Source organism: Ambystoma mexicanum, chromosome 3p (genome assembly GCF_040938575.1).
Source record: "Ambystoma mexicanum isolate Mex_15411 chromosome 3p, UKY_AmexF1_1, whole genome shotgun sequence".
Taxonomy (NCBI): Eukaryota; Metazoa; Chordata; class Amphibia; order Caudata; family Ambystomatidae; genus Ambystoma; species Ambystoma mexicanum.
Genome location: NC_090925.1, coordinates 576,315,796 through 576,341,144, shown reverse-complemented (window position 1 = coordinate 576,341,144; position 25,349 = coordinate 576,315,796).

Below are 25,349 nucleotides of genomic sequence, written 5' to 3'. Positions count from 1 at the left end.
ATTGGGAAACAAAGAGGGTAATTCATAGAATTTCGCAGAAAAGTGTCGCAAGCGGCTGGCGCAGAGTGTCCGCGTGCGATTGTGTGCGCCAGGAACGTGCGCTAAAACCGATTTCCGCGCACAGCGTATTCATGGATTTTAGGCTCCCAAACCAGCCGTGGCGCAGAGAATCGCAGCGACCCTGCAGCAGCGCCAGTAACGCCCCCAAGAACGCCCTCGCGCAAGGAAAAGCCATCAAAATCGCTAAATCATCGCAAAGGGCTGCGCTAACCCTGGACCAGTTCACCGGGCTGGCAAACAGCAAACGCCAAGCGGGGAACGTGTATTTCAGGGGTGCGCGGGAAGTTCCACACGCGATTGGCCCAGTGCGAGCAGGGTACGTGTATTTCAGGGAAGCGCGGGAAGTTACACACACGATTTCAGCAGGGTACGTGTATTCCAGGGGTGCGCGGGAAGTTCCACACGCGATTGGCCCAGTGCGAGCAGGGTACGTGTATTTCAGGGGTGCGCGGGAAGTTCCACGCGCGATTTCAGCAGGGTACGTGTATTCCAGGGGTGCGCGGGAAGTTCCAAACGCGATTGGCCCAGTGCGAGCAGGGTATGTGTATTTCAGGGGTGCGCAGGAAGTTCCACACGCGATTTCAGCAGGGTACGTGTATTCCAGGGGTGCGCGGGAAGTTCCACACGCGATTGGCCCAGTGAAAGCAGGGTACGTGTATTTCAGGGGTGCACGGGAAGTTCCACACGCGATTTCAGCAGGGTACGTGTATTCCAGGGGTGCGCGGGAAGTTCCACACGCGAATGGCCCAGTGCGAGCAGGGTACGTGTATTTCAGGGGTGCGCGGGAAGTTCCACACGCGATTTCAGCAGGGTACGTGTATTTCAGGGGTGCGTGGGAAGTTCCACACGCGATTGGCCCAGTGCAAGCAGGGTACGTGTATTTCAGGGGTGCGCGGAAAGTTCCACACGCGATTTCAGCAGGGTACGTGTATTTCAGGGGTGCGCGGGAAGTTCCACACGCGATTGGCCCAGTGCGAGCAGGGTACGTGTATTCCATGGGTGCGCGGGAAGTTCCACACGCGATATCAGCAGGGTACGTGTATTTCAGGGGTGCGCGGGAAGTTCCACACGCGATTGGCCCAGTGCGAGCAGGGTACGTGTATTCCATGGGTGCGCGGGAAGTTCCACATGCGATTCCAGCAGGGTATGTGAATTCCAGGGGTTCTGGGGAGTACTACACGTGAATTGGCCGTGTGGGTCCTCCCAGGTGTACGCTCAACAACCTCCACGGCCCCTGCAGGCAGCCCACACCACGGGGGCCTACCCTGCACCCCTGCTCATGTCCCGCAGGCAGCCCATCCACCATGGGCATGCCCCGCAGCCAACCCACAAGTCACCTTGCACTACTGATCAACAATGCATGTCTCCCACCACCCCCACCCCCCAGCAGTGCAGGGGCAGCCTCCACCAGGCCCCCACTCATGTCCCCCTGCACCCCACCCCCCAGCATCCAGGGGCACCCTCCACCAGGCCCCCACTCATGTCTCCCACCACCCCCACCCCCCAGCAGTGCAGGGGCAGCCTCCACCAGGCCCCCACTCATGTCTCCCACCACCCCCACCCCCCAGCAGTGCAGGGGCAGCATCCACCAGGCCCCCACTCATGTCTCCCACCACCCCCACCCCCCAGCAGTGCAGGGGCACCCTCCACCAGGCCCCCACTCATGTCTCCCACCACCCCCACCCCCCAGCAGTGCAGGGGCACCCTCCACCAGGCCCCCACTCATGTCTCCCACCACCCCCACCCCCCAGCCACCAGGGGCACCCTCCACCAGGCCCCCACTCATGTCTCCCACCACCCCCACCCCCCAGCCACCAGGGGCAGCCTCCACCAGGCCCCCACTCATGTCTCCCACCACCCCCACCCCCCAGCCACCAGTGGCAGCCACCACCAGGCCCCCACTCATGTCTCCCACCACCCCCACCCCCACCATCCAGGGGCACCCTCCACCAGGCCCCCACTCATGTCCCCCTGCATCCCCACCCCCCAGCATCCAGGGGCACCCTCAACCAGGCCCCCACTCATGTCTCCCACCACCCCCACCCCCCAGCAGTGCAGGGGCAGCCTCCACCAGGCCCCCACTCATGTCTCCCACCACCCCCACCCCCCAGCAGTGCAGGGGCAGCCTCCACCAGGCCCCCACTCATGTCTCCCACCACCCCCACCCCCCAGCAGTGCAGGGGCACCCTCCACCAGGCCCCCACTCATGTCTCCCACCACCCCCACCCCCCAGCAGTGCAGGGGCACCCTCCACCAGGCCCCCACTCATGTCTCCCACCACCCCCATCCCCCAGCCACCAGGGGCAGCCTCCACCAGGCCCCCACTCATGTCTCCCACCACCCCCACCCCCCAGCCACCAGGGGCAGCCACCACCAGGCCCCCACTCATGTCTCCCACCACCCCCACCCCCCACCATCCAGGGGCACCCTCCACCAGGCCCCCACTCATGTCTCCCACCACCCCCACCCCCCAGCAGTGCAGGGGCAGCCTCCACCAGGCCCCCACTCATGTCCCCCTGCACCCCCACCCCCCAGCATCCAGGGGCACCCTCCACCAGGCCCCCACTCATGTCTAACACCACCCCCACCCCCCAGCCATGCAGGGGCAGCCTCCACCAGTCCCCCACTCATGTCTCCCACCACCCCCACCCCCCAGCAGTGCAGGGGCAGCCCCCACCAGGCCCCCACTCATGTCTCCCACCACACCCACCCCCCACCATCCAGGGGCACCCTCCACCAGGCCCCCACTCATGTCTCCCACCACCCCCAACCCCCAGCAGTGCAGGGGCAGCCTCCACCAGGCCCCCACTCATGTCTCCCACCACCCCCACCCCCCAGCAGTGCAGGGGCAGCCCCCACCAGGCCCCCACTCATGTCTCCCACCACACCCACCCCCCACCATCCAGGGGCACCCTCCACCAGGCCCCCACTCATGTCTCCCACCACCCCCAACCCCCAGCAGTGCAGGGGCAGCCTCCACCAGGCCCCCACTCATGTCTCCCACCACCCCCACCCCCCAGCAGTGCAGGGGCAGCCCCCACCAGGCCCCCACTCATGTCTCCCACCACCCCCACCCCCCAGCCACCAGGGGCAGCCTCCACCAGGCCCCCACTCATGTCTCCCACCACCCCCACCACCCAGCCACCAGGGGCACCCTCCACCAGGCCCCCACTCATGTCTCCCACCACCCCCACCCCCCAGCCACCAGGGGCAGCCTCCACCAGGCCCCCACTCATGTCTCCCACCACCCCCACCCCCCAGCCACCAGGGGCAGCCACCACCAGGCCCCCACTCATGTCTCCCACCACCCCCACCCCCCACCATCCAGGGGCACCCTCCACCAGGCCCCCACTCATGTCTCCCACCACCCTCACCCCCCAGCAGTGCAGGGGCAGCCTCCACCAGGCCCCCACTCATGTCCCCCTGCACCCCCACCCCCCAGCATCCAGGGGCACCCTCCACCAGGCCCCCACTCATGTCTCCCACCACCCCCACCCCCCAGCAGTGCAGGGGCAGCCTCCACCAGGCCCCAACTCATGTCTCCCACCACCCCCACCCCCCAGCAGTGCAGGGGCAGCCTCCACCAGGCCCCCACTCATGTCTCCCACCACCCCCACCCCCCAGCAGTGCAGGGGCACCCTCCACCAGGTCCCCACTCATGTCTCCCACCACCCCCAGCCACCAGGGGAACCCTCCACCAGGCCCCCACTCATGTCTCCCACCACCCCCACCCCCCAGCCACCAGGGACAGCCTCCACCAGGCCCCCACTCATGTCTCCCACCACCCACACCCCCCAGCTACCAGTGGCAGCCACCACCAGGCCCCCACTCATGTCTCCCACCACCCCCACCCCCCACCATCCAGGGGCACCCTCCACCAGGCCCCCACTCATGTCTCCCACCACCCCCACCCCCCAGCAGTGCAGGGGCAGCCTCCACCAGGCCCCCACTCATGTCCCCCTGCACCCCCACCCCCCAGCATCCAGGGGCACCCTCCACCAGGCCCCCACTCATGTCTCACACCACCCCCACCCCCCAGCCGTGCAGGGGCAGCCTCCACCAGGCCCCCACTCATGTCTCCCACCACCCCCACCCCCCAGCAGTGCAGGGGCAGCCCCCACCAGGCCCCCACTCATGTCTCCCACCACACCCACCCCCCACCATCCAGGGGCACCCTCCACCAGGCCCCCACTCATGTCTCCCACCACCCCCACCCCCCAGCAGTGCAGGGGCAGCCTCCACCAGGCCCCCACTCATGTCTCCCACCACCCCACCCCCCAGCAGTGCAGGGGCAGCCCCCACCAGGCCCCCACTCATGTCTCCCACCACCCCCACCCCCCACCATCCAGGGGCACGCTCCACCAGGCCCCCACTCATGTCTCCCACCACCCCCACCCCCCAGCAGTGCAGGGGCAGCCTCCACCAGGCCCCCACTCATGACTCCCACCACCCCCACCCCCCCGCAGTGCAGGGTCAGCCTCCACCAGGCCCCCACTCATGTCTCCCACCACCCCCACCCCCCAGCAGTGCAGGGGCACCCTCCACCAGGCCCCCACTCATGTCTCCCACCACCCCCACCCCCCAGCAGTGCAGGGGCACCCTCCACCAGGCCCCCACTCATGTCTCCCACCACCCCCACCCCCCAGCAGTGCAGGGGCAGTCTCCACCAGGCCCCCACTCATGTCTCCCACCACCCCCACCCCCCAGCAGTGCAGGGGCAGCCTCCACCAGGCCCCCACTCATGTCCCCCTGCACCCCCACCCCCCAGCATCCAGGGGCACCCTCCACCAGGCCCCCACTCATGTCTCCCACCACCCCCCAGCCACCAGGGGCACCCTCGACCAGGTCCTCACAATCCCCAATCATGTGCGTTATGGTCAGCCTCCACAGCCAAAAAGCCCTACCAAGTAACCCATTCACCCACATGGAAATGGAAATTACATGTCACACCCCCAATGTTCATGAAGCAAATTAACCCATGTCCGTCACACACAATGTTTGCAATTGAATGGGAAAACACCCAACATGACATGCATGAAACCAATGAGATGATACCACACAGTGAAGTATGAAAACAAAATTGTATTGAAAAAAAGAAAGAATGCTAAAGAAATGAAACAAACTACAATGGGAAGTAAAAAAAATCAAGCTGCATGTCCGCATAAAAATAAAGAACTGCAAATCATAATCCAAAAAAATGTCGTCCAAAGTCAAATGTAAAAAAACTATCTATCAAATCAAGAACTATGTAAAAAACTCGAAAGGGTCCATGAGCCCAACTGTACAAAGGAAACCTAAAAAAATACCTAACTAAAAAGCAACTATATACAAAAAGTGGAGCAGTGTCCGTCGACTCCAAATCATAAGAAAAAACAAAGGAAACCTAAAACTAAAGAACTATATACAAAGGCGGCGGGCAAGTCCAGCGGCTCACTCCGTGGTGTCCCGGGCCAGGGCATCATCGAACTCCTGTTCGATGTCCCGGAGGCGGTCCAGTTCCATGGCCCCGAGGGTCCGCAGGGACGACGCCGTGTCCTCCTCCAACCCCCTGCGGATTGCCTCGAGGCACTCGGCCCGCCTCAGGGCCCTCCGCATGGAGTTCTCCGCCCTGACCATTGTGAGCCGCGCCTCTTCCGCCCGCCGCCGCTCCGCACCTATGGCGTGGCCCAACCGCTGCCACACGGAAGACACTCTCTGTCCTGGGTCCTCCTGCCCTCCGGCCGATGCCTGCCCCTCCGATGTCGAAGGCCCCGAGCCTTCATGGCTCCCACCATGTTGCTGCTGCTGCTCTGCCTCTGCCCGTGCACTGCCTCCTGCTGCCTGCACAGCCTCCGCCGGCTGGGGTGCAGTTGTTGATGTGGCCACCCCTGCTGGACGTCCGACTCCCGACTGTGGCAGGGATGCCTCCTCCACCAGCCTGGCCGCACTGTCAGAGGCAGCTCCACAGGGCACCCAGGTGACTGATGGGTGGGAAGATGGCACAGAGGACGACTGGCGCGTAGGGGGCCCAGTTGAGGAGGGGGTCGGAGCAAGCCCCATCAGACGGAGGAATCCGGCCTGGGTGACCTGTCCCAGCAGGCTGACGTGGTCAACGAGCCATTCGAGATGACGTGCAGTCTCTCCATGAAAAGACTGCAGCTCACCTCGCATGGCCCGTTGACGCAACGCCACACCAGCCAGGACAGGCTCAACCCGGACCTGGATAGCCACGTCCGCAGGGAGAGGAAGGCCAGTTGACGTCAGCTCATCCCCTGCCTGAAAACGGTCTGGACGTAGGCATCCCTGCTGGTGCAAGATGATGCAGGGACAGGATCGGGGACAGGATTGCACACAGGCAGCTCCGCGGCGGCCTGTGCTGCCTCCTGTCCCTGGTCCTGGACTGCACCACTAGCACCAGTGGGATCCCCACCTCCAGACCCCGTCTCTGGTGCTTGCATGGCCTCCTCCTCCACCAAACCCCCCACCAACCTGGATGACTCCTTGCCATCTTCCCCTGTTGGGCCCTGTGGGGTCCCAGCTGCCCCTTCTGCTGCCGAGGAGTCCAACTCCAACCTCCGCCTCTTGGACCTCCCCCCGGCAGCTGCGGCCTGGGACGCGGCACCGGACTCCTCACTCCCCGACGAGATGACAACACGGGAGGGGAGCCGGGCCTTGCGTCTCCGGCTGGCGGTCGGATCCCCGCCGCTGTGCTCCACAGCACCTTCTCCGCCCTCTTCATCAGTTGACGCTGCAGACAGGGAGAAACAAAACACAGGCATCAGGGCACTGTACAATGGACACATACACACATGACAGTTGCACATGAGTGGCATTGGCAAACCTCAGACATGTCATCACAATCCCCAACACACATGTCATTGCAACTCGCACACATGAGCCATACCACAGCCATATCGCAACTGCCACCACCATCCATACACATACAACAGCATGAGCAGCCAAAGGTGACCCAGACATCACATGCAACACAGGAAGTGCACCACACATGTACACACACCACCACACTTGCATGCATGTGTACACCTCTGCCAAGTGTCGCACTGTTCAGACGGGCATCCATGTAACATTTGCCAATCAGGCTTCCACATACCGCAGTCACATGCATCCATGTTGCATCACTGTTGCACCCTTGTCAAATACACACACATGCTCATGTACACAGTGCTCATACATGCAGCCGAAAACAACATACATATGTGACATCACGGACATGTCTACTTAAATACACATTCATCCAAACATGTGTGCACACACAACTGCATTTGGCATGCAAGCCTACACACACAAGCACCATCCATGTCTCACACATTACAGCCCTCACATGTGTCAGCCCCACTGCCCTGGACACCCCCACCCATACTCGACCCCATACAAACAGATGTGCAACCTGCACACTACCGAATAATCACCACACGCACTGCTCACAATCAGGATGCATGTACACTCACCGCTCGACTCCAGACGGGTCTGCTTCTCCAGGACCTGGACGTGGAGCGCTGGGGATATGCGTTCCAGGACCCTCATCTGTTCTTCCGACAAGTGGCACCGGCGCCCCTTGGCATCCGCTGCCTTCAAGAGGCGCCGGGCCTTGTTCAGGGTCCTGGACCTGAAGTCCTCCCAGCGCTTCCTGACATGTTGGAAGTCGTGGACTGCCACCCCCTCCGCGTTGATGGCAGTCACGATGTCAGTCCAGGTCCGAGTCCGTCCTTCCTTGTCGGCGCGGGAACTTCCGAAGAGGGCATCATACTGCCCCAGGACTTGCTCCACCAGGACACCAACTTCGGTGGCACTGAAGCTGGTGCCCCTCTGCCTCTCTGGCCGGGGGTTGTCAGTGGTCACAGATGGTGTTTGCCCCGACATGACAACCCCAGAGGCAGGAGTGGGTGGGCAACTGGGTCCTGGGGCTGGGCTGTGGAGCGATGGAATACCAGTCGGGAGTCTTCGGTTCCAGAAGGGGTGGTCACAGCAACAGCACCCCTGGCTGATGTGCAGGCAGCAAATGGCAGTGCACGTGGGCAGCAGGCAGTCAGGCAGCAGCAGATGGCAGGTGGGAGCGTGCTCGGGGCTCTGGGGGGCAGTAGTTCGGCCTTCTGGGCAGGAGCGTGGTCTTCCGTGTGCATACGCGTGGCCAGCTTGATACAGAGTGATTTGGCACGTGAAAAGTCTGCACGTCAGCGTGAAATTCGAGGAAAGGCCCTTAGCGCGTAAGCGCGTCAGCACGCATACGCGATTCTATTGGACCAAAGGCCCTCAGCGCGTAAGCGCGTCTGTAACGTGACCCGCACGGGTGTTTCCCACACAGCACGTGATGACAGAGCACACGTGGAAAGACTGCACGTCAGAGTGTCATCGCGTGTCATTGGACAGCACTTCAGAGTGTCATCGCGTGTAATTAGTGGGAATGGGCCTAGCGCGTACACGCGGCAGTGACAAAGCGTGTAATTGGTGGAAATGGCCCTACACGCAGAAGTGACAAAGCGTGTAATTGGTGGAAATGGCCCTAGCGCGTACACGCCGTGTAAGTGATGCTGGACGTGTGGGCCTTTATAAAAGGTACGTGTAGAACACCATTTCCTTGTACGTGCTTTTCGTGGAGAGCGAGTGGGTGAATTCTGTACTTCTTGTCGTTTCACACGCGATTTACTTCACGGCGTTTCAAGTTCATATTCCCTGTTACCTCTGACAGCTTTTTCTCTTTTTTCTCTTTTACTGGTTTACCTGGGCCTGTTCCCTCAAACAGTGTTCCCTTCTACTGTTGTCCTGTCTCCTCAGACAGCGTACAAATCTTCTTTTGACGGGGGTGTTGCCAACCAAATGCGCTCCTTTTTCATGCTCTTTTACCTGGCAGACGGTGAGTCACGCACGTATCTAACATCTGTGCTTGCCCCGTGTGTAGCCTACCCCTTCAGAGGTCATTCTAGGCTGTGTGTGACACGCATACGTTCATTCTTGTGTTACTGGGTGCCACAGCGTAGTGCAGGTTTTTCTTTCTGCACACGTGGTCTAGGAGGGGTTGCGTGCACGTCATCTCCCTTTTTTGGGGCTCCTGTGCGTAGCGTGACCCGTCATCTTTCCCCAGGGGTTACATTCAGCCTTTCAAGAGCACTAGGGTACAATTACCATCTGGTACCCAACCCCTTTGACCCCCAATTGCCCAGGACAATAGTTTACAGCCACTCCCATACGCACATTTACATCAGTGCCATGGCTGGGAGGCGAGGATTCCGTAAGGGTGGCAAAGGTGGAAGAGCCACAAGTGGTGGCCGTGGTGGATCCGGTAGGGGACGTGGTCGTTACTTGCAGGGTGAGCCTGTCCCCCCATGTGTGGAGGACCAGTCAAGGGCACCCATAATCCCCCCCCCTCCCGTTGAGGCTGATGTGGCTGACACCATCCATGCTCAGCCCTTGTTGGACCAGCCCATTGTGGCACCAGACCTGGCTGACTCCATGGCTGACTTCCAGGTCAGCAGGCCTATGACACGTGCGCTGGTGCACGTTGATGTCACCATGCCACGTGCATCTGGGGCAGCAAGGTCATCTGCTGCCCCAAGTAGGCAGGGCGGAGAGGCTGCAGGGGCAGCTGCGGCTCCATCCACCCCAGCCCTCACACACCCAGCCAGGACAGTGTCGGTCCTAGTCCATCCTGCTGACATTCCCCCTGACACCATCACACTTGAGCCAATGCCTGCACCAACTCCCATGCTGAGTGTGCAATCCCACACTCCTGATACAGAGTCCACCAGGGCTCCTGCCCCTAGTGTCCAGAGCGGCGCAGGACACTCAGGATCACCACCACTTTCCAAGCGGAAGAGGAAGAGTGCTCGTCCGGCACAGGCTGATGCCCCAGACACGGCTACACAGTCCGGCCCGTCGAGGAAGCCCAGCTTCACGGATGACGAACTGAATGCACTTGTTGAGTATGTGTCCGCACATGACAACGAGATGGTCATTGTTGCAGGATCCAAGACCACACCTGCACAATGCCAGGCACACTGGCAGACCGTTGCGGACATCGTAAGTACCCTTGGAATCGTGAGGCGCACAGCCAATGATTGCTATAAGCGCTGGAATGACCTAAAGCGCAGGGCAAAGAGTAAGCTGGCCTCAAGTCATGCCGCAACTCTAGTGACTGGAGGTGGGTCTCCAGTAGTAGACATGGAACTCACTCCACATGAGTCAGTCGCTGGGACCTACGTCACGGAGGAACAGATCCAAGGCGTGGGAGATCTGCCTGATTACGAGGCATTGTCCGGTGAGTGCACATGCATGTGTGTGTCATCCATGTGCATGGTGTGTGTGAGGGCTTCTGTTTGTGTGCCAGGTGAGAGTGTGTGCGCCTGAGTCGTATGGGTCAGCCATGTGCTTCATGCAATACATCCTGCGCAGCTGCATTTGGCCATAGCAGTATCCCTTCTGCCAACAGTAGACATCTAGCCCAACTGCACGCCAGTTGCCCTTGAAGTGTCACCTTGCCACAACATTGTTGCTTATTTTTCACAGTTCATTCAGTCAGATTGTTTGCATTCCACCACTTTTACTAGGCATTTCGCAGTCCTCTAGTCACATGTCTGACATGGCTATGGTAAAGTGGAGTGACTTTGTTACCTGGATATCATTTGTTCACACATGTCCCTGTGCAATTGGACCATTTCGGACTGGCAGCTCCAGGTGAAAAATCTGACCTGTTTGAATTAGAAAAGCTATTACATGCGGGAACTGGACTGAATGAATAGGTGCTGCCCTCCTCTCCATCTTCACTCAATAGCAATGGTACATGCTATCTGTGTGATGGCATGTGTGTTTCACCTGGCAATCACAGGCCAATGTGTGATGCCACTGCCAGGCAGCATGCAGAAAATGTGTTTATCTTCCATCTTGGTGTCATCAGTGTGTGCCATTTGCCTGCCCTTCATATGCAGTGAGGGTGCATGCATGGGAGGGTTTTAGTCATGTGGGACATGTGTCAATCAAGTACTGGTTCTCTTGCTTCTCAGCCCTCATTGTGTGCCATGGTGCTAATGCCTGTTTCCATTTCTTTGTTTTTATGTCTTTGCAGGGGAAGACGCACCTGATACTGCTGGGGTTGTGGAGATGGTGCAGACCCAGGAGGGGTCTGAGGGCCGACCAACCACCAGTGAGGGACGTGGTGTGGTGGTGGGTGAGAACCCACAACTGCTGCATGTCGTGCTCTCAAGGGGTGTCTCTGGCTGCACCTCCCCCGAGCTGTACTCAGGTGTTGATTCGGATGAGACCTACGTGCCGTCGCAGGTGAGTGTTCCAGGGAGGGATTCTGTTCTGTCCCACCCACCTGCACCAGGGTCAGAACCCTCAATGGGGATGTCAGTGTTGGCAGCTACGCCTTTGGTGGTTACGGATGCAGGGTCACACTCCGCGACATCTGATCCTGTTCCTGGGCCAGCAGATCAGAGGGGGAATGCAGTCCTGCAGCCTCAGGCAGTGCCGGCACAGCAAGGCGCAGTTCGCCTTGCCCCAGACAGGTGTGGTGCCCGCCGACGTGGTGGCCGTACGCCACCTGGCAATACCGCATGGGAGCAATCCATTTACGGTATGGCAACCCAACAGGCAGCATCATCCGAGATGATGGCTCAGGCCATGGATAGGGTGGCCACTTCCATTGTCCCCCCTGAAAGGCTGATGGAGCGACTACAGCAGGCAACCGACTCCATCTGCCAGTCACACAGGGAGGACATGTTGGCGTCCAACAGGGACAGGCGGGCGGCACTGGCAACTCTGCAGGAGGCCATCTCCATAGAGTCCCAGGGCCACAGGGAAGTCCTGAGGCAGGAGCTCCTTCACCTCAGGACAACTCTTGTTGAGCTTGAGGCTTCAACACACCAAAGGACAGAACAGCAGCTGGAGCGTCTCACCCGTACGCTCTCAGCTGAGATGCAGGCAACGAGGGCGGAGGTCCGGGCATCCCGTGAGTTGTTGCATGGGGACCTCCGCACACTCATTGTCATGATCTCTGCTTCCAAAAGGTCAGGTTTTCCCAACTCCCTTGGAAGCAGATCCATAACCCAGGTTCCGAGTGCCAACCAGTCCCAATTGGGACCTTTTGGACCCAGTCCTGGCGCCAGTGGCACCAGGCTCATAAATATGCCCAGTATCAGCGCTGGAAGTGCCGGGCTCATAATGCTTCGGTGGACTTACCTGCAGCAGACCATGCTGCTTACTTGCCTGCCAGTTGAGCCTCTGATCCTCTTCTGTTTGGAACTACTTTTCCTGTTGGGTGGGGCAGGAGCCACTCCCTAGGTTCAGAACACTGGAACTCTTCTGGAAAGCAGGAACTCTTTTCTTACCTAGGCGTGGCTGTGGAAGGAGACACCTAAGCACTACAGGAGGCTATTTAAACCACACCCGATGGATGAATCTTGCTTTGCGTTATTCTGCATCCTCTGCAGCAGAACGCTCATCGTGTCTTCTGCATCTGATCCTGGGCCTAAGGAAAAAGGCTTACCATCCTGAATCCAGTCTTCAGCAACACCTATAAAGACAAGAAAGAACAGGTTAGCATTACGGTCTTCAGTGACAGCTCTTCACTTACCTGGTCCATCGGCTGTCACCAACGCCTCGTGCTGCATTCCGACATCTGAAGGACAAAGGCTTACCTACTCTTTGTGCGCTCCGGAGGTCTTCACACTGCATTCCGGCATCTGAAAGACAAAAGCTTACCAACTCTTCGCACGCTCCGGAGGCCTTCGGCGCTGCATCCCGCATCTGAAAGACAAAACAAGGTGCGTTTAAAGACATTGGGGAACTTTAATACTCACGTGCCATTACTCCTTTCCACATCTAACCCAGTGGGTATTCCGGCACCCTGCAGCCGCTCCGAACTTATACCTGCAAAATAAAAAGACAGTTAGAGCGCATCGTGAAGCAGGCAACAAGCGCTTACTTACGTGCTTCCAGGCGCTTCTATTCATCACACGGGCTCCATCTTCAACTCACTTCAGCCCGTCATCCGCCATCGCCGGAACCCTGCAAAACAAGAGACATCATTACTAAAGACTTTAAAGACATTAGAATTACTCGAAACTTACAGTTCGTGCAGTAAACGACGGACTGCAATCCTCTGAAGTCAAGAGGCCTGCTCCCCTTATCCAGTGAAGAAACTGGTTACAGCACCCTGCCCCGAGGCAGATGGAGAGCACAGCGTTCACTTACCTAAGGTGAGAACGTTAACCTTCGGGGTTCTACAGGAGAAGAGAAAGGGAAGAAGAGAGAGACATTCAATAACCCAGTTCATTAATCCCATATTTTCTATCTGCAGACATCTTACCCTTCGAGTCAGACATACAGTGCACAGAGGTCCAGCCCAAAGAGCCAGCCGTGTGTTACACATCACCTTTGAAGATACGGTATATGCCCAGTCAAGACCGGCGCCTCTACGGGAATCAGGTGAGCGTTACAGAACGCAAAGCCTACCACAAAACTCCCGTCCAGGCGCTATGGAAACCTCGGATACCGACCAACTAGCCCAGTTACTTGGGGAACTAAGGGCAGAAGTGCATGCAGCCCGTCAGGAAACAAACGCTCTAAGAAGGGAACTGATTATTTCCAAGGAGCGAACAGATGATCTCGCTAGACAATTGCTACAGTCACAAGCCGAACAGACCCCGTTACCCGCATCTGGGGGAAATCTTCCTTCTACATCCTCTATGAATCCAGTGCAGATCAACCTACCTGGGAATGTACCTCTGGCTCCGCCCGAACGATTTTCTGGTGACCCAAAGAGGTTTGCAGTATTTATCAATCAGTGCCGGTTGCATTTCTTATGCCGGCCAGCAGCCTTTCCAACTGATCAAGCTAAAGTAGCTTTCGTGCTTTCGTACCTTAGTGGCAATGCGGCAGACTGGTCGATCCCTCTAGTAAATCAAGATGATCCGGTCCTCCATGATTTTCAAGCTTTTCAGCTCAGTATGGAAAAACTGTTCGCAAGACATTCACAGGGGCAGGCCTTGGACAATGAGCTTCTTTCGTTGCGACAAGGTAATCAAGACCTTTTGGCTTATATTGCGTCTTTCAACAGACTGATAGTGGAAACTCAATGGCCTGAGGACAAAAGGATTACGCTGTTTTATAGAGGTCTACGTGGAGAGCTCAAAGATGTGTTAGCCCAAGTAGTGAATCCCCCACAAGATTGTTCGGACTATATAGACTTAGTCGTTCAAATAGATCACAGACTGCAGAACAGGAAGGCCGATCGTTCCAAGTTTGATGCTCGAGTATTTTCCAAACCGCCAACTCCTTCCAAAGGAGTAGACTCCGGGGAACCCATGCAAATAGGGGGTCTGAAAGGTCCTCTAACACAAAAGGAGTGGGAAAGGAGAAAACAGTTGCAATTATGCCTCTATTGCGGAAACTCAGGGCACTTTCTTCGAGACTGTCCGGTGAAACCTGCCAAGAAGGCAGTAGGAGCTGCAGGTACCAAAGTTACAAACTCTGAGCAGGGAAACGACCTCGCCCGACAAGAATAGAGGTCCTCTTGCCGAGCGTGAAAACCAGTTCCGTGACCTCGCATTTCGTGATACCTATGGTCCTCATTAGCCCTGATAATCCGAAACGATTACATGCAATTGAAGCTTACGTCGACAGCGGTGCCATCGGCAATTATGTGGATCATGAAATGGTTTTGAGGATGAATCTAACTCTTTGTCCCAAGGCTGTAAAGGACGTCATTACTACGGTGGATGGTACGGAGATAGCCTCCGGGCCAGTAACGCATACCACTCAAGAAGTGACGCTAGTAAGTCAAGATGGACACCATGAGAAGATCGTGTTCGATGTGATCAAGGCCCCTCAGTTTCAGATTATTCTAGGAATACCTTGGTTAGAGAAACACAATCCTCTGATCGATTGGCGAGCAAGAACGGTCCAGTTTCCAGAATGTGTCTCTACTTGTCACCCTCCACCTGGTGTTGCACTGGCAGCAATTTCTTCAGAGACTCCCCAGTTACCTCCCGAATACCTAGAATACCAAGATGTTTTCCGGAAGGATCAGGCTAACTCTCTACCTCCTCATAGGTCTTATGACTGCCAGATAGACCTGATACCTGGATCTACTCCTCCTTGTAGTAGAATTTATGCACTCACCGAGCCTGAGAACCTTCACCTTCGACAATACCTGGATCAATACCTGGCAAATGGGTTTATTCGTCCTTCCAAGTCCCCTGCTTCTTCAGCTTTGTTCTTTGTTCCAAAAAAGGAAGGAGACCTTAGAACTTGTATAGATTATCGCTCCCTGAACCAGATCACCGTTAAGAATAGATATCCGTTACCTTTGATCCCTGAACTCCTGGACCAAGTCAGAAAAGCATGCATATATACAAAGCTGGATCTTAGAGGAGCTTACCACTTGGTACGAGTAAAAGAGGGCGATGAATGGAAGACGGTCTTCCGCACCAAATATGGGCTATTTAAATATCAGGTCATGCCCTTCGGACTTTGCAATGCCCCGGCCGCCTTTCAATATTTTATGAACGATGTCCTCAGAGAGCTCATAGATGTGTGTGTTGTTGTTTACATTGACAACATCCTCGTTTATTCTTCATCGGAATCTGAACATCGGAAACACGTGAAAATGGTCCTCGAAAGATTGCGTCAACACAAACTTTTCGCTAAGTTGGAAAAATGTGTTTTCAACGTGACTGAAGTTGAATTCTTGGGATTCATATTATCACCTGGCAGAGTGCGTATGGATTCAAAGAAGGTCGATGCAGTTCTCAAATGGCCATCACCATCCTCCGTAAAAGGTGTGCAAAGCATGTTAGGCTTCGCTAACTTTTACCGCAGGTTTATCCCCAAATTCTCCCGAATAGTCCAGCCCATCACTGCCTTGTTAAAGAAAAACAAACGTTTTGAATGGTCTACCGAGGCGGAACAAGCTTTCCAGGATTTGAAGACTAAATTTATCTCTGCACCAATCTTAAAACACCCTCGCTCTGAACTCCCCTACATCGTGGAAACTGATGCTTCAAGCCTTGCCATGGGGGCAGTTCTATCACAAAAGGACCCGGTAACCAATCAGTTGCATCCCGTGGCATTTTGGTCCTGCAAATTCTCGCCTCCTGAAATCAATTACACGATTACTGACAAGGAACTTCTGGCTATCAAGTCTGCCTTTAAGGCTTGGCGGCATTATCTGCTGGGGGCCCGACACACCGTTACTGTGATTACGGATCACCGAAACCTGCAATATTTGAAAACCGCAAAAGCCCAATCCTCTAGACAACTCTGTTGGGCATTATTCTTTGCCGAGTTTGACTTCATAATTACCTATCGACCTGGTACAAAAAACGGTAAAGCTGATGCCCTTTCTCGGATGGGAGTGGAAGAACACTTGATCAACCCTGAACCTGTACCAATCATTCCCGAACAAAGAATTCTGGGTGTAATCGCCACACAATCCATAGAGGAAGTTAAGGATAAAGCCAGGCAACTTGTAACTCCAGCAGACATACAGAATTGGCATCTGCAGGGAAAGGACTTTGCAGTAAAGGACAACTTATTGTATTTCCAAGAACGATTATACCTACCCAGCACAGATTTACAGAAAAAAGTAATCTCTTGTTATCACGATTCTTTAATGGAAGGACATCCCGGTATAGCCAAGACCTCAGAAAAGATCAAGCGCTACTTCTGGTGGCCGTCTTGGAAAAAAGATATCAGAGACTTTATAATGTCCTGTGGAGTATGCGCCCAAAACAAGAGTCAAAAGGAAAGACCAGCAGGCCTCTTACGCCCTATTGACATTCCACCTCGCCCTTGGCATACGCTTTCTATGGACTTTATCACCAATCTACCTCCATGCTCCGGATACAATACGATTCTAGTAATCGTGGACTTATTCTCCAAGATGGCGCATTTCATTCTGCTCAAAGGCTTGCCAACAGCAGCAACTCTGGCCCGAGAATTTCTCGAAAACATCGTTCGACTGCACGGTTTTCCTTCGGTTCTAATTTCGGATCGAGGTAGTCAATTTATTTCTTATTTTTGGCGAAGTTGCTGTCGGTCGGCTCAAATTGATGTGAGACTATCGACCAGTCACCACCCTCAGACCGACGGACAAACCGAGAGGACCAATCAAACTCTGGAACAGTATTTACGCTGCATGCTGCAACAAACTGAAAAAACTTGGAAAGACATCCTTTGGATAGCCGAATATGCCTACAATAACTCTGTCCATTCGGGAACTGGGAAAACCCCGTTTTTTCTTTTGTACGGCAGTCACCCTCGAACCTCAGAGTTGGATCCCCTCCAAGATCTTGAAACACCAGCAGTAGACTACCTGCATTCTACAATCACCCAAGCCTTTAAGGAAGCTGTTTCTCACCTTCAAAGGGCTAAAGAACTATACAAGAAAGGAGCAGATCAACATCGGAAGGAAGCCCCTCAATATCAAATAGGGGATCAAGTCTGGTTATCCACCAAATATCTACCTCTAAAAGGGCCACGCACATTCAACCCAAGATACCTTGGTCCCTATTCCATCACTACCATAGTAAACCCAATAGCGGTCAAGTTGGACTTGCCCCCGCACATGAAGATACATCCGGTCTTCCACGTCTCTCTATTAAAACCCGTGCAACCTCAAACCCAACTAACTAAATCTCCAAAACCTATCCTAGTTGATGGAGAACTCGAGTTTGAAGTCAAAAGCATTCTGGACTCCAAGATCTCCAAATCTAAACTACTTTACCTAATTGACTGGAAAGGCTACGGCCCCCAAGAGCGATCCTGGGAACCTGCTGAATATGTCCACACTCCTCGCCTAATCAAAAGATTTCACTGAACATTTCCTGACAAGCCAAAACCCCCGGAGAAGCCCGGTTTGGGAGGGGCCTTGAGGGGGGGTACTGTCATGATCTCTGCTTCCAAAAGGTCAGGGTTTTCCCAACTCCCTTGGAAGCAGATCCATAACCCAGGTTCCGAGTGCCAACCAGTCCCAATTGGGACCTTTTGGACCCAGTCCTGGCGCCAGTGGCACCAGGCTCATAAATATGCCCAGTCCCAGCGCTGGAAGCACCGGGCTCATAATGCTTGGGTGGACTTACCTGCAGCAGACCATGCTGCTTACTTGCCTGCCAGTTGAGCCTCTGATCCTCTTCTGTTTGGAACTACTTTTCCTGTTGGGTGGGGCAGGAGCCACTCCCTAGGTTCAGAACACTGGAACTCTTCTGGAAAGCAGGAACTCTTTTCTTACCTAGGCGTGGCTGTGGAAGGAGACACCTAAGCACTACAGGAGGCTATTTAAACCACACCCGATGGATGAATCTTGCTTTGCGTTATTCTGCATCCTCTGCAGCAGAACGCTCATCGTGTCTTCTGCATCTGATCCTGTGCCTAAGGAAAAAGGCTTACCATCCTGAATCCAGTCTTCAGCAACACCTATAAAGACAAGAAAGAACAGGTTAGCATTACAGTCTTCAGTGACAGCTCTTCACTTACCTGGTCCATCGGCTGTCACCAACGCCTCGCGCTGCATTCCGACATCTGAAGGACAAAGGCTTACCTACTCTTCGTGCGCTCCGGAGGTCTTCACACTGCATTCCGGCATCTGAAAGACAAAAGCTTACCAACTCTTTGCACGCTCCGGAGGCCTTCGGCGCTGCATCCCGCATCTGAAAGACAAAACAAGGTGCGTTTAAAGACATTGGGGAACTTTAATACTCACGTGCCATTACTCCTTTCCACATCTAACCCAGTGGGTATTCCGGCACCCTGCAGCCGCTCCGAACTTATACCTGCAAAATAAAATGACAGTTAGAGCGCATCGTGAAGCAGGCAACAAGCGCTTACTTACGTGCTTCCAGGCGCTTCTATTCATCACACGGCTCCATCTTCAACTCACTTCAGCCCGTCATCCACCATCGCCGGAACCCTGCAAAACAAGAGACATCATTACTAAAGACTTTAAAGACATTAGAATTACTCGAAACTTACAGTTCGTGCAGTAAACGACGGACGGCAATCCTCTGAAGTCAAGAGGCCTGCTCCCCTTATCCAGTGAAGAAACTGGTTACAGCACCCCGCCCCGAGGCAGATGGAGAGCACAGCGTTCACTTACCTAAGGTGAGAGCGTTAACCTTCGGGGTTCTACAGGAGAAGAGAAAGGGAAGAAGAGAGAGATATTCAATAACCCAGTTCATTAATCCCATATTTTCTATCTGCAGACATCTTACCCTTCGAGTCAGACATACAGTGCACAGAGGTCCAGCCCAAAGAGCCAGCCGTGTGTTACACATCACCTTTGAAGATACGGTATACGCCCAGTCAAGACCGGCGCCTCTACGGGAATCAGGTGAGCGTTACACTCATCCTCCAGAACCAGACCTACCACACCCGCATGCTTGCAGCCATGGAGGAGCAGACTAGGGCCTTGCGTGGGCTGCCTCCCATAGTGCAACCACCTCCGGATGCAGCTGCACAGGGTGATAATAGCGACAGCAGTGATACTCCCACAATAGGGTAGCCGTGTGGGCCATGAGCCCATGGAGGTGTTTTTTTTTCCCAGGATCCACGCAGGTGGTTTCTGGTGTGCATCCTGTCCTCGGACCTCCTGGGTGGCCTCCCCAACCCCCCCGGGCCCATCAATGGCCATTTTTGATTTATTTTTATTTTTATTTTTATTTTTATTTTTATTTTTAATTATATTTTCCCAATTTTTTTGGGACAATTTGTTGGCTTCCGTGGTTCCTGTGGGCATACGCTGCATTGTGGCTGGGCACATGCAGGCTTGTCATGTATGTGGTTCAGATGCTTGGGTTAGAGTCACACACACCCCTCCTGCTTCCCGTTTCCATGGGCTTGCAAAGGGTGTGCCCAAGTGACATTGACGTACATGGTGACATTGGACTCCCACTACATGTGTGGGTAGTCTAGTCAATACTGTGTATACATTCCTAGTGCATATTGCTGTTGTGTTGTACACTGCATGTTGCATTGATGTGTAACTCATCATCTGTGTCTACCTCCCAATTTGCAGGTCCCTTCCTCATGTCTACACAAGGCCCTCTAGTTTGGAGATGGGGTCCATGTTGGCAGCAGTGCACCTACAACTCTACATGGCACCAACACTGCACAGTTGGTAGTGGTGGGAGTGCAGGCATTTCCAGGTGGTGAGACTACTAATATATAACATTTGTGATGTCATGTTGATGGTAGTACCTGCTCAAGTTTGTTGTTGGTCCTGCATTACTGTGAGCAATTCAGGTGTTGCAAGTTTCAATTAGGGACACTCTACATTGTGACACTATTGTGGGGATTAGTTTGTTTACCTGCAAATAGCATGACATGGCACGGTGTGTCGTGTGGCGGTGCTGGGGATGGGTTGGCTGACATGGCACTGTCCTCTTGTTGCATTTTGCAAGTGGGTATTCATTTTAGCTGCTTGAATGTGTTACTTCACAAAACTGCATTGGTGGTGTCTGTGTGGGTAGGGATGCACACATTGTGACACTTCCAGGTGAACAATCTAAGGCTGATATGGTTTTGACGGTTCATTCTCCAGACATTCAGGATCAGTGTCAGGTTGAGTCATCATTGATTGTCAGATGGAATGTGCCAGGGCAGTGTGCACTCCACAGGGGTGTGATTTCTATGTGAAGTAATTAGCCACTAGCTGTGTACGGGCTGCCTCCCTCTGTGCCCTTTCCCCTCCCATGCGCAGCGGCTGTGCATGTGGTTGGGGATGTGGGGCCACCACCATGTCCACGGCCAGGCCCCGGCGTGTTGCAACGTTGTGCAGGACACATGCTGCCACTATGATCCTGCACACTACTGGGGGAGCGTACAACAGCTGCCCGCCAGAACGGTCAAGGGAGCGAAAGCGTGACTTTAGCACTCTGAATGTGTGCTCCACTATGCCCCGGGTTGTAATGTGGGCTGTGTTATATCTTACCTGAGGTGGCTTGGTGGGGTTCCGAATTGGCGTCATCATGTGGGGGCTGAGAGGGTAGGCACTGTCCCCTGTGGAGGTGGTGATTGGTATCATTGTTGGGGTTGTGACCTTGCTCAGTATCTGATATGCATGCATGTGCAGTGGCATTCATACTCACCAAGCAGCCATGTATCGCCATGCCGCCCAGCTTCTAGGTCCCGGCTTAGGGTGGACATTCGGTAAATGAAGCTGTCGTGGGTTGACCCGGGATAGTTGGCAAATACTGAGGTGATGATTCCCTTGGCATTACATACTACCTGCACGTTGATGGAATGCCAGTGCTTGCGTTTCCTATAGATGTGCTCTGATGCCCTGGGGGGACGTAGAGCCACATGGGTGCAGTCAATGGCACCTAGCACTTTGGGGAATCGTGCCACACCGTAAAAATCCAGGGCGGCAGCATGCCTTTCTGCAGGTGTTCTGGGCAGGTATATGTGCCTGCGGACTGATGGGCGTGCAGTGATGATGTTCAAGACCTGGTGTAGGCAGCGTGACTGGGTGGCCTGTGATACCCCACCCACAATGGCACTTGTCCGCTGAAATGATCCTGTGGCCAAGAAGTGCAGTACATTAAGAACCTTCTCCAGGGGGCTGAGTGCTTGGGAACACAGGGTGGGTGATGTGAGGTCATCCTCCCACTCACTCACCAGGTCCAGTATTATGTGTGGTGGAAACCTGTACCTCCCATGCACCTGGTCATCAGGCATCCCGAAAAGGCTGGTTCTGGGTGTGAATATTCTGGCCCTGACTATCCTCCTCCTCCTCCTTTGGTAGCCCACGCCCACTGCTGCTAGGAACGGTATGTTCATCCTGGGTCTGAGCTTGTTATTTTGTTAGCGCGATGCGTTGCGCGTGTTGTAGGTGAGCATGTGACCCGCGCACCCCTGAAATCCAGTACCCAGTCCAATAGCGTGTGGAAATTCACGCGCACCCCGGGATACAGGTGCGCTGACGTACTTGCGTGTGTAAGTGCCCGCGCACCCCTGATATACACGTACATAGGCCAATCGCATGTACGCGCACTTTTGTCCAATTACACGCGATGACACTCTGACGTGCTGTCCAATGACACGCGATGACACTCTGACGTGCAGTCTTTCCACGTGTGCTCTGTCATCACGTGCTGTGTGGGAAACACCCGTGCGGGTCACGTCACAGACGCGCTTACACGCTGATGGCCTTTGGTCCAATAGAATTGCGTATGCGTGCTGACGCGCTTATGCGCTAAGGGCCTTTCCTCGAATTTCACGCTGACGTGCAGACTTTTCACGTGCCAAATCACTCCGTATCAAGCTGGCCATGCGTATGCACACGGAAGACCACGCTCCTGCCCAGAAGGCCGAACTACTGCCCCCAAGAGCCCCGAGCACGCTCCCACCTGCCATCTGCTGCTGCCTGACTGCCTGCTGCCCACGTGCACTGCCATTTGCTGCCTGCACATCAGCCAGGGGTGCTGTTGCTGTGACCACCCCTGCTGGAACCGAAGACTCCCGACTGGTATTCCATCGCTCCACAGCCCAGCCCCAGGACCCAGTTGCCCACCCACTCCTGCCTCTAGGGTTGTCATGTCGGGGCAAACACCATCTGTGACCACTGACAACCCCCGGCCAGAGAGGCAGAGGGGCACCAGCTTCAGTGCCACCGAAGTTGGTGTCCTGGTGGAGCAAGTCCTGGGGCAGTATGATGCCCTCTTCGGAAGTTCCCGCGCCGACAAGGAAGGACGGACTCGGATCTGGACTGACATCGTGACTGCCATCAACGCGGAGGGGGTGGCAGTCCGCGACTTCCAACATGTCAGGAAGCGCTGGGAGGACTTCAGGTCCAGGACCCTGAACAAGGCCCGGCGCCTCTTGAAGTCAGCGGATGCCAAGGGGCGCCGGGGCCACTTGTCGGAAGAACAGATGAGGGTCCTGGAACGCATATCCCCAGCGCTCCACGTCCAGGTCCTGGAGAAGCAGACCCGTCTGGAGTCGAGCGGTGAGTGTACATGCATCCTGATTGTGAGCAGTGCGTGTGGTGATTATTCGGTAGTGTGCAGGTTGCACATCTGTTTGTATGGGGTCGAGTATGGGTGGGGGTGTCCAGGGCCGTGGGGCTGACACATGCGAGGGCTGTAATGTGTGAGACATGGATGGTGCTTGTGTGTGTAGGCTTCCATGCCAAATGCAGTTGTGTGTGCACACATGTTTGGATGAATGTGTATTTAAGTAGACATGTCCGTGATGTCACGCATGTATGTTGTTTTCGGCTGCATGTATGAGCACTGTGTACATGTGCATGTGTGTGTATTTGACAAGGGTGCAACAGTGATGCAACATGGATGCATGTGACTGCGGTATGTGGAAGCCTGATTGGCAGATGTGACATGGATGCCCGTCTGAACAGTGCGACACTTGGCAGAGGTGTACACATGCATGCAAGTGTGGTGGTGTGTGTACATGTGTGGTGCACTTCCTGTGTTGCATGTGATGTCTGGGTCACCTTTGGCTGCTCATGCTGTTGTATGTGTATGGATGGTGGTGGCAGTTGCAATATGGCTGTGGTATGGCTCATGTGTGCGAGTTGCAATGACATGTGTGTTGGGGATTGTGATGACATGTCTGAGGTTTGCCAATGCCACTCATGTGCAACTGTCATGTGTGTATGTGTCCATTGTACAGTGCCCTGATGCCTGTGTTTTGTTTCTCCCTGTCTGCAGCGTCAACTGATGAAGAGGGCGGAGAAGGTGCTGTGGAGCACAGCGGCGGGGATCCGACCGCCAGCCGGAGACGCAAGGCCCGGCTCCCCTCCCGTGTTGTCATCTCGTCGAAGAGTGAGGAGTCCGGTGCCACGTCCCAGGCCGCAGCTGCCGGGGGGAGGTCCAAGAGGCGGAGGTTGGAGTTGGACTCCTCGGCAGCAGAAGGGGCAGCTGGGACCCCACAGGGCCCAACAGGGGAAGATGGCAAGGAGTCATCCAGGTTGGTGGGGGGTTTGGTGGAGTAGGAGGCCGTGCAAGCACCAGAGACGGGGTCTGGAGGTGGGGATCCCACTGCTGCTAGTTTTGCAGTCCAGGACCAGGGACAGGAGGCAGCACAGGCCGCCGCGGAGGTGCCTGTGTGCAATCCTGTCCCCGATCCTGTCCCTGCATCATCTTGCACCAGCAGGGATGCCTACGTCCAGACCCGTTTTCAGGCAGGGGATAAGCTGACGTCAACTGGCCTTCCTCTGCCTGCGGACGTGGCTATCCAGGTCCGGGTTGAGCCTGTCCTGGCTGGTGAGGCATTGCGTCAACGGGCCATGCGAGGTGACCTGCAGTCTTTTCATGGAGAGACTGCACGTCATCTCGAATGGCTCGTTGACCACGTCAGCCTGCTGGGACAGGTCACCCAGGCCGGATTCCTCCGTCTGATGGGGCTTGCTCCGACCCCCTCCTCAACTGGACCCCCTACGCGCCAGTCGTCCTCTGTGCCATCTTCCCACCCATCAGTCACCTGGGTGCCCTGTGGAGCTGCCTCTGACAGTGCGGCCAGGCTGGTGGAGGAGGCATCCCTGCCACAGTCGGGATTCGGACGTCCAGCAGGGGTGGCCACATCAACAACTGCACCCCAGCCGGCGGAGGATGTGCAGGCAGCAGGAGGCAGTGCACGGGCAGAGGCAGAGCAGCAGCAGCAACATGGTGGGAGCCATGAAGGCTCGGGGCCTTCGACATCGGAGGGGCAGGCATCGGCCGGAGGGCAGGAGGACCCAGGACAGAGAGTGTCTTCCGTGTGGCAGCGGTTGGGCCACGCCATAGGTGCGTAGCAGTGGCGGGCGGAAGAGGCGCGGCTCACAATGGTCAGGGCGGAGAACTCCATGCGTAGGGCCCTGAGGCGGGCCGAGTGCCTCGAGGCAATCCGCAGGGGGTTGGAGGAGGACACGGCGTCGTCCCTGCGGACCCTCGGGCCATGGAACTGGACCGCCTCCGGGACATTGAAAATGAGTTCGATGATGCCCTGGCCCGGGACACCACGGAGTGAGCCGCTGGACTTGCCCGCCGCCTTTGTATATAGTTCTTTAGTTTTAGGTTTCCTTTGTTTTTTCTTATGATTTGGAGTCGACGGACACTGCTCCACTTTTTGTATATAGTTGCTTTTTAGTTTGTACAGTTGGGCTCATGGACCCTTTCGAGTTTTTTACATAGTTCTTGATTTGATAGATAGTTTTTTTACATTTGACTTTGGAAGACATTTTTTTGGATTATGATTTGCAGTTCTTTATTTTTATGCGGACATGCAGCTTGATTTTTTTTACTTCCCATTGTAGTTTGTTTCATTTCTTTAGCATTCTTTCTTTTTTCAATACAATTTTGTTT